General features: G+C 47.9%; 1 protein-coding gene across 2 annotated transcripts in view; it reads left to right on the top strand.

Moving 5' to 3' along the window:
- PIAS4 (protein inhibitor of activated STAT 4) overlaps positions 1-17,201 on the top strand; it is a 741,820-nt gene that overhangs the window by 482,022 nt on the left and 242,597 nt on the right. The gene's annotated exons all lie outside the window — the stretch shown is intronic.

The following is a 17,201-nucleotide window of genomic DNA, read 5'->3' as shown; positions in this document are numbered from 1 at the left end:
AACAGTAAGGCACCAGTGCCTGTCTCATAATCACATTGCTGAGCTAGTAGAAAGTAAAAGATATTCTTTAATAGAAGGTGCAACAACACTGGGTGGTATAAGCTATGTAGGTCAAAAAGCCCTAGTAGCTGCAGGAGGTGGAATCAGTGGGGTATTGTAGAGTCTGATTTTGAGCAAACAGATGCTTCTCCAGCATGGGGGCCTTACATGGATTCACATGCTCATGAATATTCCCCGGCATGGCTGGGAATTCTCAGTAATATTAAAGCAGACACTGCTGGTCACTTCTATAGCTTTTTGTTGTAACTTTGGGTAATGCTAACCCAGCCAATGACATTCGTCCCCCTAAACTCCACGCCTTGTAGCCATCTTCCGCTTTTTACTGCACTCTCGTGTTGGAAGTCCTTGTGTTTGGCTCTTCGAAATTTGATAATGTATGTGCCTATTTTTGTGAGAAATCGTCTGGTGTTTCTTTATTTTCAAGTCCAGTTGTGACTCCTGACATTGGGGACCTGTTGCCGGACAAGATCTTTCCATGGTCAGACCTCTGGATTGGGGGTGCCGCAGGACCAGGCCTTCAACCTATGACGGACGCCATGAGAAAAAGCCTCTTCAAGGCCTGCAACAATTGCGCCATCAAATCTTCATTGAAGATCGCCACCTCGAGAATCCAATGCTTGCACCCCGACCATAATGCGAACAGATGTTCTCTAAGCCAGGCCTTCTCCTCCAAGAATCGGAAGACCGCCATAGAAGGTTAGTGTTGTGGATTTTTGGAAGGGAAGGCCACTGACTCGTTCTCTGTGCAGTCATGCCTCTAACGGGGTCGGCAGACACAAAGAGCATGCTCCCTCTGACAGAAAGAGGTTGGGATCCTTCGAGGATACTTCCCGGGGCAAGATGACAAAAAAGGCTAAATCATCTTGCGCTCCAACGACCTACGTGAGAGAGACACCAGTCGTCATCGCCTCCCTGACTGGTATTCTACCGCTGATTGTGCAGCTTCTACCTGCGAGGAAATGGCTAATGCCAGGGCCAAGCATAAGACCTAGTTGACACTCATCCCGCCCAAGGTCCCGTCATCAACTGCTGTCATCTACCTCATTAGGGACCAGTCGACGTCCCCTGTCAAGCAGATGGCCCCGTCGACTGTTGGTTTTCCATCAATGCCGGTTTTTCCATAAGGTCTTGTCCACCAGTCACCAGGACGATTACCACTCCCTGAGTGGCTTTGCCGTCTAGGCCTCGTTGGTGATACCAACAACATCCCTGTCGGCTACACCATTTCCTTCCCCACAGGCCCAAGTCCTCTCCCTTTTTCCTAAAGGGCCGAATTTGGCGAGGGAGATGCCTCCAGCTCTCGCATTTCTCCCTAGACTCTCCAAGGCCACATTGCTTTTTGACCTGTTTCCTTTGGGGCCTCAGTTGAACTCCAGAAAAACTGTCCTAACAAAGGGCTTGGTGAAACCATTCAACTGAGGGAGTATATGACTCCACTTTTAGTATAAGGCTGTACCACCGGAGTTCAGGGTAGCTTAGGGCAGCCAACTTATCCTAAAAGGGAGAGAGGGTTGTAGAATCAGTATAAAGAAATTGTAATACCAATGGTCCAAAGAAACACAAACACTATGTATTATAAAAAGTAAATGGTTTATTTAAATACAAGTACTATCACAGATCATATAATCACATTATAGATAAACAGACCAAAGCATATAACCCAATTTGAAACACCTAACGGTAGTTCTAGGGAAGTCAACCCTTATCCAACACATTCAGTATAGGTCACACCTACTCTTGGGGAGTAAAACCAAAAGTTACTTTCATATTACTTTAAAATAATTCAAGGGTTGTAGACCCTGCCTGTTCAACGTTGATGCTCAGCAAGAAATCACATAGTGAGTCAACTGAACAATATTGGAACTAAATCGAGGTATGCCGTGTGTGAGGTGCTGGTGCTAGTGCTACAAAAATAGTATTGAAAAAGCATACAAAAAGCAGTCTATGGAATTGTAGTCCAATTGCGGGCTGCTGCAAACTAGAGGGACTAGTAGTTACCTCAACTACTGGAATCAGAACAATGAACAAAGGGGGTGATGTCGCCTCTATCGCGTTGCGCAACCCAAACTGAAAGTAAGGCAGATACAGGTACAATAGATCTATATTGGTGCTTATGTACAATAGTACGAGTCAAACAGGAAATCGTGGTCATCAGCCTGAATGGTTGTATAAAGTTTATGGTGAGATATAGAACAGATCTGGCGACGCGTATTTCGACCCCAAAACCGGGTCTTTTTCAAGGCAAAGCTGTGATTGATTTGAAACATAAATAACATGGTATGGCAAATCAAATGAAAACCAACAGATTCAATGATAAACATGAACACAAAAGGGGGACCGAAAAAGGTTTTTGCACCAGACATAATTTATAAGGGCAGGGCCAAATTTCATCAGAAAAAATACAAAAAACACATATAGAAGTACAGATGGAGTCAACCAAGGATGTATCGGCCTTACTTTCAGTTTGGGTTGCACAACGCGATAGTGATGAGATCCCCTCCTTTGTTCATCGTTCTAACTGGACAATATACCTTTCAGAATAGTGGAACACTTATTCCTAGACTAGTAAAAACCTAGATTCAGGATAAGTTATTCTAGGGGAGTTGCAACTTTGGGTGTAATATTCAATTCTAGTTGCTTTTCAGTTCAGACTAAGGGAAGCAATAACCCCAGTGAAACCAACATTACTTTGGGGAAGAGGGGAATCCAATTCACAGGTGAGTAAGTTAACCGTTTACCTACTTTCTGTTAGAATGGTGAAACAGTTTCTAAGGAAAGTAAGACTTTGAGAATACTTATGTAAGGAAGCACACAGCTTATTCAAGGTTAGGTCAATCCTATATATACTTTTCAGAATGGGAAAAAACCTATCTAAGCTAAGTAATAACTTTTTGTAACTATACACAGAGTTAAGTTAATATCCAGCCCTTCCCAATTCTAGTACAGGAATTCTCTCTGAGGTAGAAGAGGGCCCCTAGTGGTCTAGGAGCCCGCTGTAGGCAGGGTCAGATGGGGCTCAGTTACAGGAGTTCCAGACGAAGACTGTTCTAACAAGTTAGTATTTTACTTTAGAGTTAGTTGAGGGTCTTCAGAGGAGACACCCTATGTGGATTCCAGCAGAGGGCCTGGGTGAACTGGACAAGAGACCTCCCTATCACAGAAAACACCCCAAAACTACACCGGAATCGCCAGTCTTAAGTAAATACCCAAGCCAGCACAGTACTTCAGCACAGAAGATTTTGCAGCAGGACGACATCAGGATCTGCAGCCAGAAACCCGGTCGACACTGAAATGACTTTTGCAGCAAGGATCACAGGGAAGGCTCTAGGGAAGGTGGTGTTCGCTGCTGGATTTTGCTCTGTGTATTGGGGTATTTTTTCAGGAGCACGGAAGAAGACAGAATATCGCTGGTCGGATTCTTGTAGTTTGCAAGGTCCAGCACTCTGGTGGGACTTTTCAGACTCTTTTCACATCTCTGGAGGTCCATTAGGATGCCCACAGTTTTAGCAAGATTCTGAAGACCATGCACTGCACAATGGCTTGAGGTCCCAGGGTATTGCAGCCCCACAAGATTGCAGCATGTAGTGGCTCAAAATGCAGGTCTTCTTGAGTCTAGTCAGTCTCGCCATGCTCTGGGTTGGGGTCATCATTTTCAGAGTCCCCAAGGTGATTTGAAGGGTAACGGCAGGCTCTCCGGTTGCTGGAAATCATCTGAGCCGCAAAATCTTAATCTTCCTCTTCGGTTTTAGTTCCAGCGGTTGACTACCTCTTCAGTTTCCAGAATCAAACTTTCGTGCAGGAACCTACCCAATTAAACCGCCATGCTACTTTCAAGCTTGGGGAGGGTTGTCAATCCGCCAGCCTCCAAGTTTGAACTGGATTCTCATACTCCAGCTGGAAGACAAAGGAGTTTTGAACTCCCTCTCCTCCTGTCTTCAGACACTCTGGAGCCTTGGTGGGGAGTCCATAGGACTCCCGCCGAAGATAACATCACAAAAAGGAATTTCCCGCACTGGAGGTCAAGGTGAAGGAACAACAAAGGACCAGAAACGCTAAAATGGCATAAAAAATATACAGGGGAAATGTTGGTAAAATGGCACCCATGGGTGCTAACAGCCCGTGGTGTAGGTGCACTGAATCTGTAAAAAGGTTCACTGCCACCAGCTATTTGGGTTAAGTTTGTCCTGATAACATACATGTTACCTTAAGAATGAGAATGGGGATACATGGCATCTCCCCGGCACTCCACATAGCCTTTGGGGTGGGGGGTGGGGGGGCAAGATGGCGGGGGGGGGGTGTTCTCATCTAATGTAAAGGGGATCTAAAGATGCTTTCTGGCCTTGGGAACAGTGGTTTTCACAAGGTTAGCCAGAGAAAGTTACAATGGGAGCCCCTATGGCAACCCAGCAACAATAGGCACTTATGCCAAAAAGAGGATAATTTTTAAGACCCCATGTAGTCGTAGAAATGACACCCATAAAAGGAGTAAAAGATTCTGGGTGTGTGGAAAAAGGTTCCCACTCGAGGTATAAGAAATAATCTACCAGTAAAAGCAAAACATTCTTGGGTTGACACAGGTCAGGAAGAGTTATCTTTACTATGAAAATCTTACCCAACAGCTTCCCAGGGTGTTATCCCCCTTTCCAGTAATTCACTCCCCCAGCCCTTCTGAGGAGGACCTGCCAGAGGGTTTTTACAACCACCAGGAGAGTGGTCAGGTGAACCATGGTCCCATTTTGGCAGTGCCTCGGCAAGGGGCTCAAACATTAGCCCTTCGGCTCAAGAACCAGCATGGTCTTCTGCAGCACCAAGGGTTATGTCTATGGACATCTTGAACACTAGCCACACACACGGGTGTCAGAAATTCAGCAGCTGCTCTATCGAGGAGCCATACAATGCCTTCCCGAGCCGAGTTGACTCAGTCTCATCCAGACGGGCTACCCCTTGACAATTGCCAGTCGCACTTTCTCCTGTGGTGAAAGAGGCAGCCCAAAAAGACTGTTATTGTCACTACCCAGGATACACAGGGGACTGAGGAGTAGAATGGCTGTTCCTGCGGTGGGTACGCTCCTGACGTTGAGGTGCCCTCCAGGGACTCTCTGCCAGACTATCGGTTTGTTTCATTCAATCTCCTAGGTGGCAAAGCTGTTAAACCTCATGCCTGAGAAGAAGAAAACGAAAAGCTTCCTTTTCGAGCGGCAGGAGTCCTCCAAGAGGGCTATTGTTTCAGTTCCTGTTCCCCTGTCCCCTGCTTGATGACATTTGGAGGATGACCTGTTGGTCATGAAGACCCCTGGTACGACCCTGCCAAAAAAGATCATTTGGAGAAGAAATGCTGGGTCCCAGACAGAGCCCCGAAGTTCCTCAGATCTCAACCGTCGCCGGACCCGACGGTCTCGTCTGCGGCTAGGAAAAGGTCCTCTAAACCATTCTCTTCTGTGGTTCCTCCTGATCAGGAGGGTAAGCAGCTACATGCGACGGGTAAACGCATAATTATGTCGTCAGCGTCAACTATCAAAGCCGCCAATGCCTTAGCCATTCTCTCGAGGCATGACGGAGCTTTGGTATAAATTGGGGAACCATCTGTTTCTTACGGAGGACAAGAAGGCTGATGCCTTAGCGTTCCACGAGGGAGAGGTAGCCTCCACCAGGCTATTACCGTCACCCTGGACATCACAGATTCAGGATTTCGGCAGATGGGCAATGTAGTAGCCCTCTGCTGCCAAGGTTGGCTCAAGGCCACCAACTTCTGCAAGGATGTGCCGACAAAGATGATGGACCTGCCATTTGATGGTGACCACCTTTTCGGGAAGGCAGCCGGCCCCAATGCAGGCGATAAAAACAGACATCGCGTCCATTGGCCACACCAACAGGGGGATGCCATTCTTTTTCTCCCCTAAAGGGAAAGTCTCTAGGTCCTCCAAAGGGGTTCATCTTACCCTATTGTCAGGCCTCCCATTCAACCACCCAGGAGGCATGTAGAGGATGTTACTAGGCCTACAGAAGTGGCAACCAGCATCGTCCAGTTCCAGCATCCAGGGAAGACGCCAAAGCAGGCCTCACCCACCCCAGGGCCCGCACCCTCACTTCCGCACCCCAGTGGGAGGCTGGTTATCACAATTTGTCGGCCATTGGCACAACCTCTCCACAGACAAATGGGTGCTCGATCTCCTTCAATGGGGTCACTCTCTGGAATTCCAGGACATTCCTCCCGTTCCCAGACTAGAACAGCCCATAGCGCTGCTACAAAAGGAGGTTCAAGCTATGCTAAACAAAGGGGCAATCGAGCCTCTGCCTTCGGAGTGTACTCTGGATTCTTTTTGGTGTGAAAAGTCCCGAGGGTGGAGACGCATTCTAGATGCAACGCCTCAACTAATTCCTCAAGTCTCCAATTTAGCAAGGTCACTTTGCACCACGTGCTCAACCAACTGGAGGGAGATTTCCTGGCGACCCTCTATTTGGAGGATGCTTACTTCCACATCCCCATTCATCCCAAGCACCAGATGTTCCTGTGTTTTCTAGTTCAGGGAAGACACAACCAGTTCCAAGTCCTGCCTGAACTCCGCCCTGAGGGTGTTCAAGTTCTTGGCTCCGGTGGCAGCACTCCTACGTCAGTGGAATCCACGTCTATCCTTAACTAGACGATTGGCTAATCTGATCCTGCTCTCATGCACTTGCAACCCGGCACACTGCAGAGACCATCCAGACCCTAACTTTGAATGGTTTGTGCCTCCCACGTATATCTCATCTTTGATCTACTCTATCCTGCTTGCAGCTTGGAAACTTTTCTCAGCAGAGGTCATCGTCGACCTAATGTTCCCCGAGAGCCACTGTCCTAGAGTATGACGCTGCTATATATGGCACGCAGTGTGCCTGTTGCCTCAGTTATGTTTTTTCCGCACAGCTGCTTGAAACGGTTTTTCACCTTGACATGTTATTTACTGCATACTTACTTTTTACAAAAAGGTCTACTCATACCCTGAAAACTGGCTTCAAGAAATGTGCTGCGTTTTCAGCTAAGATGTCCATAACCAATCCTCATCGAGCATTTCTCTGGTGCCTGGGAGTGAGCCACATTGTCTAAGATTGTTGCTCGTTCCAGCCTGACAGGAAAAGCGTTAAAGGAGTGGAAGATTAAACTCGCTTTGGGCAAACCATCTGTTAGGCAATATTGTATGCAGTACCCTTAGGGTGCACTACAACAACTCTGACCTCCTTGGAATTCCAACGCAACCTTTGGTATAAGTGTATTGTATTGAGCAGCCGGGCTTATCTCAAGAGGGGTCAATGTGAGCAGTAGGGGAGTTAGTGATTCACAGTGGCCAGTATTCAAATAAACTTACACACAAGGTTTCTTGATTAAACAATATATTTGTCAGTTTGAGTAAGCCTTCGTCAGAAGGGGAAATATAAAAGTAAGACTCAAATACACTCCAAAATACACTTAGTTTCTCTAAATCGGCATATACCCATTTGGGCTGTCGCACACTTTTCCTACATCCTCAGGTGACTTCAACAGCTAGGACATTGTGGACATTAATATATCACGGTTGCATTTAGAGCAATACTTCGGAGTATGTCAAAGAAAAAGGTTATTGGAACAAAACAAGAGATCTCTCAAATATTCTGAAGCAGGTAAGTAATTTTGATAGTCTAGGTGAGCTGAAGCAATTCTTGCAGGTAGGCGAAAGTATTGCACAATGTTGTAGAAGTCTTTGTAGAAAAGAAATCAAAGTAGGGCCACAAGCGATCAGGCTTATGAGGTAATTAAGCTTTTAGCAACTCTACAGAAGCAACCAAGACAAGTCTCAACTAAGAACAAGTGAGGCTACACAAAGTTTTAAATTCTTAGACTGTACAGTACCTTTGATTAGAAGAAAAACAGTTGCAGCTGGCTTCTGTTCATGTGCAGCTCTGCAGATCCTGTGTTCCTGGGCCTCAGTCGTGGGGAGGACAAGAGGGAGGATGTCTGGAGGGGCCCTGCACTGCAACGGGACAGTTGCCGACATAAAAAGACCAACTTCTGTTTAGTGGCACTTCGCGGTTTCAGCTCCTTGTGTCTCAGCAATCGGCACCACTGCAGATTCTTGGCTGTTGAGATGGGCTTTCCTTGCATGTGCGGTCCAGCACTCTGGTGAGGTGGCTCGGTCAGGCCTTCTTCCTGGGAGTCCAAAGGATCTTCGTGGAGTTCTTGGCCAACTTAAAAGCAACGCACACAGGTGTTCCTCTCCCTTGCTCTACGGTTTCCAACAGCAACTCTGTGGAAATTCAACCAGCTCTGAGATGGATGTCCAGGTGGCTTACTTTGGAGTTGATTGGTCCCACCAACGCAAGGGGACAAGTCCTCCTTGCAGGGGCTTCTCGGTCGATGCGAACTTGCCGTTTTGGCACTGCAGCAGGGCTTCACCGGGCAAACCAATGGTCCAGGAGTTGCAGCAGGCGTCCTCTTGAAGTTATTCGGTTCCTTCGTCCAGTGGTCGACTCTACCTTCCAAGCCAAAAGACTCGCCTTTTATACAGTTCTCTCCCTTTCATTCCAGCCTAGCTGTCAGTCACCCAGCATGGTGACTGTCCTTGCCGGACTGTCAGTCGACCAATCATCAGTGTATTTGGGTCTCCTGGGAGACTAAGCAGAGGGAGTTTCAGGCACCTCCCTCACTTCTTGCCTTCCCCAGTTACCCTGGAGCCAGAGGTGGGTTTCACTCGTGAATACCGCCAAAGGCAAAACGTACAAAGGGACCAAACCTGGTTTGGCAAGCAGAGTTCTTCTCTAGAAGGACCTTTCCACAAAGAAATGGCGAAAAAAGATGACTGGGGCCATTTTTACAGTGCGGTAAATGCACAACACGGTAGTAAAATGGAAACCACTGCCACCAGCCATTCAGTGAGGAAAGGGTAACATATAAAAAATGTTGCATGAGAAGTTACACAAAAGGGATACTAGGTAACCCCTGCTGCACACTATTGTAAGATGCTGGGTCTAGAAAGTTACAAATATAAGTAAAGTCAATTTCACTTTACTGCTCTGGGGAACAGTAGTTTATCCCATAGAAGGTAATTAAACCTTGGGGAAATCTAAGACTTCCTTGTCACTGCACTAAAGGTGCCACAATGTACAAGGTGATGCCTATGGAGTTTTTCAGACTACACAAAAGAGTACAAAAATCACATTAAAATACATTAGAGACTGGGGAAAAAGGGTCTCACTGTCTCCAGGTTAAAAAATCCTGCAGGTAAAAAAAAAAAATAAAGCCCTTAAAAATCCAGCAAAGTTGCTGGGGGTCTCTATGGTAGAGGAAATTGGCACATTTCTGAGAATTCTCCCTAACATCATCCCGTTCGTCTTCAGTGACCTCAGTAGTTTTGTCCAAAAATAAGAGCCCAAGAAGGAGATCTCCGTACCGGGCCAAGAGGCACAGTAAAAGTTTGAAGCATTTAATATCTTGACTGTTCTCTTCATCTTCGAGGAGATCAAAGAAAAGGAGTCATCGCTTCAGGTTGTCCTCTACGGATTCCTCGCCCGAAGGGAAACTGGTAAGATTTCCTAAAAAGGGGGCTAGTCAAGTGGAACTGAAAAAGATCCGCTGGCAGATGTTAAAGGTGTTTGAGAAGGGGGCAAAGCCAGTCGGACTTCCAACGCCATCGCGCGGAAAGCTGACAGGGTGTAGTCTGTAAACCGCTGTCAGTGACCCAGAGGGCTCGAACAGTAGGTCAAAGGCATCTTGTGCACCTCACATGGCCCAGATGCCTCGAAGGGATCCTCCTTCTCCGACTGATTTGTTGGTGTTGCAGTCGAGTGACGCTGAAGCAGTCTAGTTTTGGTAGGGAATACAGCGCTCCTGGTGTCCCAGAGGAGCTGATATCCCAAGAATCTAAAATGCAAGTCCTTGTGGATACCATGCAGGATGCCACTGGTCTAGCCACCTCCTGAGATTGGTTTTGGCACTCCAGAAGGTCCAGGTCATGCTGATGCAACTTTATAGATCAGTAATGGCAAAAGTTGAGTACCTTCGGTGGGGGTAGATCTGTTGAATATGAACAGGATGATCTTACGGAACATTTTGCCAGGGGACCTCCTAAGGTCCCAGTCCTTCCCTTCCATACAGCAGTGAAAAATTGAGTTCTAGAGAACTGGAAAAATCCAGATACCATCTTTGCGGTTCACAAGGATTTCACAAAGAAATACAGACCCTAATCGGTGGATCCAGAGTTTCTTTCGAAACAGTCAATAAAAGCGGCTACTGATGCATCTAAGGGAGTAGCCTATCCCACAGTCCCTCCGGACAGGGAGTATAAAAGGCTCAATGCCATGGGAAAGAAACTTTTCTCTTCAGGGAGTATGGCACTGAAAGCAACAAATGCAACTTGTGCTCTAGCGAAGTTCACCTACACTTTGTGGGAGGTGGTAGCCATGGCATTTGCGCACATCCCAGAGATTGAAGAAGGCAATGGTTTTATGAGAATTATTTGGGACGGTAAAGATGCTATGTGCCAATCATTGCAGTCAGGGCTAGACACTGCAGATTGTATTAGCCTTTCTATGGCTGCTGGTACAGTGCTTAGACGATTTGCCCGACTTCATAAATCGGGGTTTGCTTCTGACGTGCAATCCAGAGTATTGAATATGCCTTTTGAAGGGTCTTGCTTGTTTGGTTCTAAAGCAAAGTTGAAGTTAGTCTAAGGCAGCACTTCAGTCAGGCCATTAAGCAGCCCCAACAAGATCAAACAGTGCCATCTTCGTTCGGGTATGGAGAAATTGTTGATTTTTGTCACTATTCCTCAATTTTCAGAGGAAGAGGTCAATTTAACCAGAGGGGAGAGAAGGCAACCTCGAGGTAGTTGGAGACATTACAAACTTTTAACATTTGACAGTGGTGGGAGGCTGGTTATCCCAGCATCTGAAAGAATGGCAAAGTATCACAGCAGATGTTTGGACACTAAAAACTGCCTCCCCTTTCTAGAGAGACCAGACTGTCCCCCTCGAGACCAGTCCTTGAAAGTACCTGATCTGCTCCTTCAGGAAATTAAACTGTTGGAGAAGGGTGCAGTCGAACCTGCAGCATAAAGAAATCAAGGCTGCTACACTCCTTATTTTCTGATCCTGATACAGGACGGAGGGTTGCGACCCTTCTTGGACTTGAGATGCTTGAACAAGTTACTCAGGAAGGACAAGTTCAAGATGGTTACTCTGGCAGAGGCTGCAGGCCCTTCATCTCCAGGATTAGGTGGTGTCATTGGAACTTCAGGATGCTTATTTTCATGTGGCAATACATCTCAAATACCTGAGATTCGCCGTTGGCAGTTCTCACTATCCGTTTCGAGTTCCTGCCATTCAGGCTGACGTCTGCCTGAGGGTTTTCACCAAGCTGGTGGCAGTGGTGGCAGCAGCGAATGTATGTAAGGTGGGTGGGAGATTCACAGATCTACCCCTACCTGGACAATCGGGTGAACGGGCTCTGATCAGCCAGGCAGGCTCTAGAACATCTGGACAGCACCTGTCACGCTCTCCACAAGCTGGGCTTCTCCCTCAACTTCAGATAGTCCCACATGACACCTTGCCAGAAACTGCATTTCATTAGAGCGGTCCCCGACGCTTCCTTGGTAAATGCTTCACCGCCTGACTTGAGTGCTATCCACATAGTGCAGATGGTAAGCACATTTAAGTGCCTAAAAATCTTCCGCCCTTAGATTGTCTGAGGTTGCTTGGTCTCATGGCATCCTGCATTTTTCTGGTGCTAGAAGCCTGCCTGAGAATGTTCCTTCAGTGGGCTTTCGGGACTCTGTGATCACAGTTCTCCAGTGGGATGACTGATCTGGTACAGCTCCCGAACAGGGTCGCGCAGTATCTCCCGTGGTGGACCGTCAAGGAGAACGGGTTGAGATGGGGGGGCGGGACCTTTTGGCAACCATGGCCAGAGATTAGTGGTTAGACGCCTCCCTCTCAGGTTGGGGAAATCACACCAACGGTCAGTGTACACTGGCCTCAGTTGGATTCCAAACTGCATATCAACCTTTTGGAGCGGAGGGCAATCAGACTAGTGTTTTGCCTGCTCTGAGCAGGCAGAGCAGTCTCCCACGAGTGGGAGCTAGCTCAGGAAGTCCTTCACAAGAGCTTCACCCGAACCCCTCAAGTGGATCTGTTCGCGACCAGTGTCAAAAGGCAGTGCAAACTGTACTGCTACTGGAAATGTCCCCAAGAGGAGCTCTAGGGGACGTGTTCGTAGTGGACTGGGAATTTCCACTTCTGTATGCGTTGCCACAGAGCACTGTGATTCATCATGTTCCCAGGACACTGAGAATTTCGGAAATCCTGTTTGCCCCGGACTGGGCCAGGAGGATGTGGTAGCCAGAACTTCTGGAAATGTCCAAATGTCCATTTGCCCTCAAATTAATCTTCCATAAAGAGAGGACCTTCTCTTGCAAGAGGGAGGTCGCATTCTTGTTGGGGAGAATTCTCGGAAATGTGCGAATTCCCTTCACCTTAGAGACCCCCAGAAACTTTGCTGGATTTTGAGGACTTGATTTTTTTAACCTGGAGAGTGTGGGCCTTTTTTCCCCACTTGTGTTTTTTTTTTTTTTATGTGATTTACATTTGTGTTCTCCGATTATGGAGTTTTAGATAACTCCATGGGCATCATCTTTTCATGCGTTACACAGCACCCTCAGTGCAGTGACACAGGAATGTCTTTTAGACTTCCCAAAGGTTTAAATACCTTCTCTGGGAGAAACTGTTTCCCAGAGAATGTAAAGTGAAACAGCAACATTTGTTTTCTTCATACAAAGGTACTGTGCCAACCCGATTGAGAGAACGGCACTCTCGCAGAGAAAGTTTGTGAAACTTTCCCAACTCGCAGGCCTAATCAGCTTGTGATCCCACAATGATTCATTTTCGCCTAAACTACTTCTGAGAACTTTTGCAAAGACTTTACCGTTTGATACCAGAAATGCTCGTTCCTATCCAGAACACTAGCCCATTGACTTTGGCCTGGCCGATTGACTTGATTTGAGCTATTCTGGTGAACTGAAACTGTTGGCACTGCATAGAAAGTATATATAATCTATTCTACTTTGTCCTTTTTTCTCACTGACCCGTGTTTCAGCCTTGTTGGGCATCATCAGTGAGGTGAAGTTGGTTGCTGTTGGTACTCTTGTTCAGAGGCGAATTGCCTAGTATTTCGGTGCTGGACTGCCCCTGGGCAGGACAAAGACTGATATGCAGGGAAATTTCTTCTCTGCGAAAGGGACAGTGAGCTAAAGACTTGGTAGTCTCTGCCAGGGGTTATTCACCCAAGAACAGGTCATTGGGCTGTGTTCATGTTGGTAGAGAGATTACCAGACCCCCCCTTTTTTTTTTTACTTACCCTGTAATGTTCTTTCGACTAGATGTGCCTCCCACGTATTCCTGATCTTTGATAAACTCTATCCTGCTTGCAGCTCAGAAACCTCTCTGGGATTCTTGATGGATCAGAAATCCTGTGTAGCGCCATCTCGGAATGCTCTGTTCCTGGGTTCCCGCCTCGACACATGTCTAGTGACTCATTCAGAAGAGTGTAGACCATCCTGGGAAAGGTCCAACGTCTTCCATTGCAACAATATGATCCATCAAGTCTCTTCTGGTAATGTCGTCCTGCATCCATCTAGTTCCCCTTTGAGACCACCAAGAGTTTCAGGATCCCAGATGGCAGCAGGTCACTAACAGATGGAACAACAAGATCTCCCTCAATTGAGCATTCCGTCAGGTCCTGCTATGGTGGTCCCGCATCTCTTGCAGGGTGATCCCTTTCAAATACCTCCATATCAGGCGACTGTCACAACCGACTCCTCTGGGGGGTGGTTGGGGAGCCCACACATGACATTCTTACGCCAGAGGCCTCTGGTTCCCTGAAGAATTGTTGCAGATGAACATCCTATGCTCTCTAGAGGCACAGAATCTGTGGCGCTGGCCATTGCCCAACAGATGTCTTGTCCAATTTCACCTGGCAGCCATTCAGAACACCAGTGCGCTCTCTCAGCAGGGAGCTGTGGACCTGCCATGAATGGGAGCTCCAGCAAGCACAAGTGTTATGTCTCCAACAAGTGGGGTCTCCCTCAAGTTGGAACTCTTTGCGCCAACTACCCACGCCAAGTGTCAGACGTTTGCCAGGAGGTATCCTCAGCCAAGGAGTCTGGGGATGCCTTCTCATTCCATTGGGAGGGCCTCTTCCTGAATGCATTCCCGTCGTTCTGTTGCTACGAATGATCAACACACTCAGTGTTGCCACAAAATGATCAAAGTTTGGGTAACCCAGGTGTCTGGAAGGACCTGACGTGAATATTTCACATATAGTTTGCCTACAAGTTATACATTTTCAATATATGCAATTTCTGATGCTTGTTAATGTGCTTAGAATCACATGCTGTGCATATGGTCCGACATCCAGTGGTAGCCGCAGAGTATTGCAGCGCTTCTTTCGGGGACCGAAAGGGGATGTCGGCATAGGCGTGTCTGTAACACTATCCCTATTGTGACGTCTAGTGTACCCAAAATCCCTCACGCGCCGAGGTCCCTTGTTTTTTTTTCTGCCCAGATTACTGGTCGCCCTATTGCGGAGCTCTTTCATAAGAGACTTTATCACTTTGTTGATTTTCCCAGGAAGTAATTTCGACTGTGGGTCCCGCACTACGCCGAAGACTGCTGTAGACTTTCGACGCCTAAGATTCGGCGGTGGAGCCATACACATGGCTGGCCTACGCAGTAGGGAGAGTGGGGTCGTGGTGGCCATATCCTTTCATATGTCTCTCCTCTTTCCCCCTCTAGGTCTGGTCATCGCTTTTGCCTTTCGCTATGGAAAGCACACTATTTAGGTTTTGCCCCTCTTGCAGGCCAGATATCCTTTGAAGGACGAGCACTCTAAGTGCAATGATGGTCTACCCCTTGACCACGACGAAACGCGAACTCCTGCGCCCTAAAACGCTTAAGGAGCGCTGCGTTAAGCGATGGGCGGCGTATGGCATGTCGCAAGCTGGATCTTCCCCAACCGCTGAAGTGAAGGGGTACTAGTGATGACCAGGCATCCGTGTCAGATGCCATCAACCTCACAACGGACACTCCTAGGTCTGCCACACCCGTCCCAACCCCACTAGGCCTGATGCGAGTCGCGCTATGGGGATAGCATCCGGCGACATGGGCATACAAGATCAAAGCCACACTAACCACACAACCCCAACCCCGGTTTCGACGGTGACCTCGAAATGGGCGAAAGCGCCAACAGGACCGCCGAAAATTTCGATGGGATCCTCTTATCTTAAAGATAAACAGCCTTTCCTGCATCCGCAGCAGCGTCTTGCGACTGGGCCTTCTAAACCAAAGGGCGCTTTGGTTTAGAAGGCTTAACACACATCTGGCCGTCGAAGCGCGTTTAGCTGACGCTCCAACGCCCCGGTAGGAGAAAGATCTACCACTAGGCCTCCTAGTCAACCGTCATATTGCCCCAAGTCGCCGAACATCTCTGAAAGCATCGCTAAAATTGCTTAGGCAGTGGGGCTGAAGGAGAGGTCTAAAGAGATGACGAAGCACAAGGAGCTGGCCATGGACACGTCGAAAGACGCGTCGCAGCACCCCGATGCTCGTGAGGACTAAGTTTAGTCCTGTGCCTTTGTCTAGCTCTATTGGGGACACATTTTGGCGCCATAGGGAGGAGAATGAAAATGTTCACACTTAGACCCTTCTGGTTCATCTAGATGGACCAGAAAAAAAATTTGAAGGGTGTATGGACAGATTGGAGAAGTTTCTCACTTTGAGAGCAACCTACCCCAAGAGACCTCGGGAGGACCCTCCCTCTGTGCCATCTTCTAAGAAATGTAGGACCTTCTCAGCCAGATTACACTGCCATCCACCCCGAAGACGAGATCCAGATGGACATGCATCAGGACATTTATGATGAAGAGGATGATTCCAACTTCCTACAGAACTACTGTGGATGACCAGGCAGATCCTACGGGAGACTGGGAGGACAGTCATCAGGTTGAGGCAGAACCATGGACGCGCCCTACTCCTGACCAGGACCCTGATATCCTATGTTTGGATTCCCCTCCCGCCACTCTGGCCCGCCAGGCTTCCCCAGTGGACGATCAGAATGCGTTCAACGCCATCTTAAGAAAGGCGGCTGAATACTTTCAAATAGCCACATCCCAGGAGGATATCCTTGAAACACTTGTGAATATGCACGTTACAAATGCCATATCAAAGAAAAGCCCCCACCCGCCAGCCAAGCCATATCTCTTCAGAATTCCATTAAGAGGAGATTGGCTCCTTCCTTGATCACACCCGCCCAGACTAGGGCAGTAAATCTGAGGGTGGAGAAATGATTTCGCTCATCGCCTACTGACCCTACATACATTAAGGGCTATGCCACCCCTGATTCACTAGTGGTTACCACTACCCGAAAACAGGCGGGGGTACCCCTTGCTACATTAGAGTTGCCCCCAATGAGTTGAAAAGGCTGTATGCCTTGGGAAAACGAGTCACCACGGCATCTGCCTTTTCCACGTGCATAGCAAACACTACGTTGCTTGCTAGTTATGCCGATGTGCTGTGGAATATACTGCAGGAAGGTCTCCAGGACGTGCCTGAGCCTGCTAGAACCAAATTACTTGCCATTGTGACCGATGGCAGGCAGGTCAACCAGAACATACTCAAAAACACACTGGATGCTGCATACTGCTGGAAGATGGCTAGCTCAAGGCACCCTGCTCAAACGGCATGCTTGGCTCAAGAACTCTGGCTTCAAGCCGGAAACCCAAGCAGCTCTTATTAAGCCTTTTGAGGAGACTAAGCTCTTTGGTAAAGCAGTCGACGATGCCCTTGAGACTGCCAAAAAGGAGTGAGACTCTTAAATCAATTCAGCAAATAAACCAAAAGCCCCCCCTTCCCGCCCCTGAGGGGAAGCTGTTCCCGCAAGTCCTTTCGAGGCCAATCCCGTTCCACACACAATCTGCATATTATGGGAAATACCTGGAACTCAGGACAGGCATCCAGCACCCCTGCCAACTATCCACCAGGATACAGCAGCGCAGCAAAGGTAGGGGCAGAGGCCCCAACTCCAGGGAAGCCTCTGATCAGAAATGACCTACAGATCCAGGTCCCCTCCCATGTCACCCCGG

Source organism: Ambystoma mexicanum, chromosome 1p, assembly GCF_040938575.1.
Source record: "Ambystoma mexicanum isolate Mex_15411 chromosome 1p, UKY_AmexF1_1, whole genome shotgun sequence".
In the NCBI taxonomy this organism is placed as follows: domain Eukaryota; kingdom Metazoa; phylum Chordata; class Amphibia; order Caudata; family Ambystomatidae; genus Ambystoma; species Ambystoma mexicanum.
Note: the sequence above shows the minus strand (reverse complement) of the source record. Positions and strands in the feature narration are given on the sequence as shown.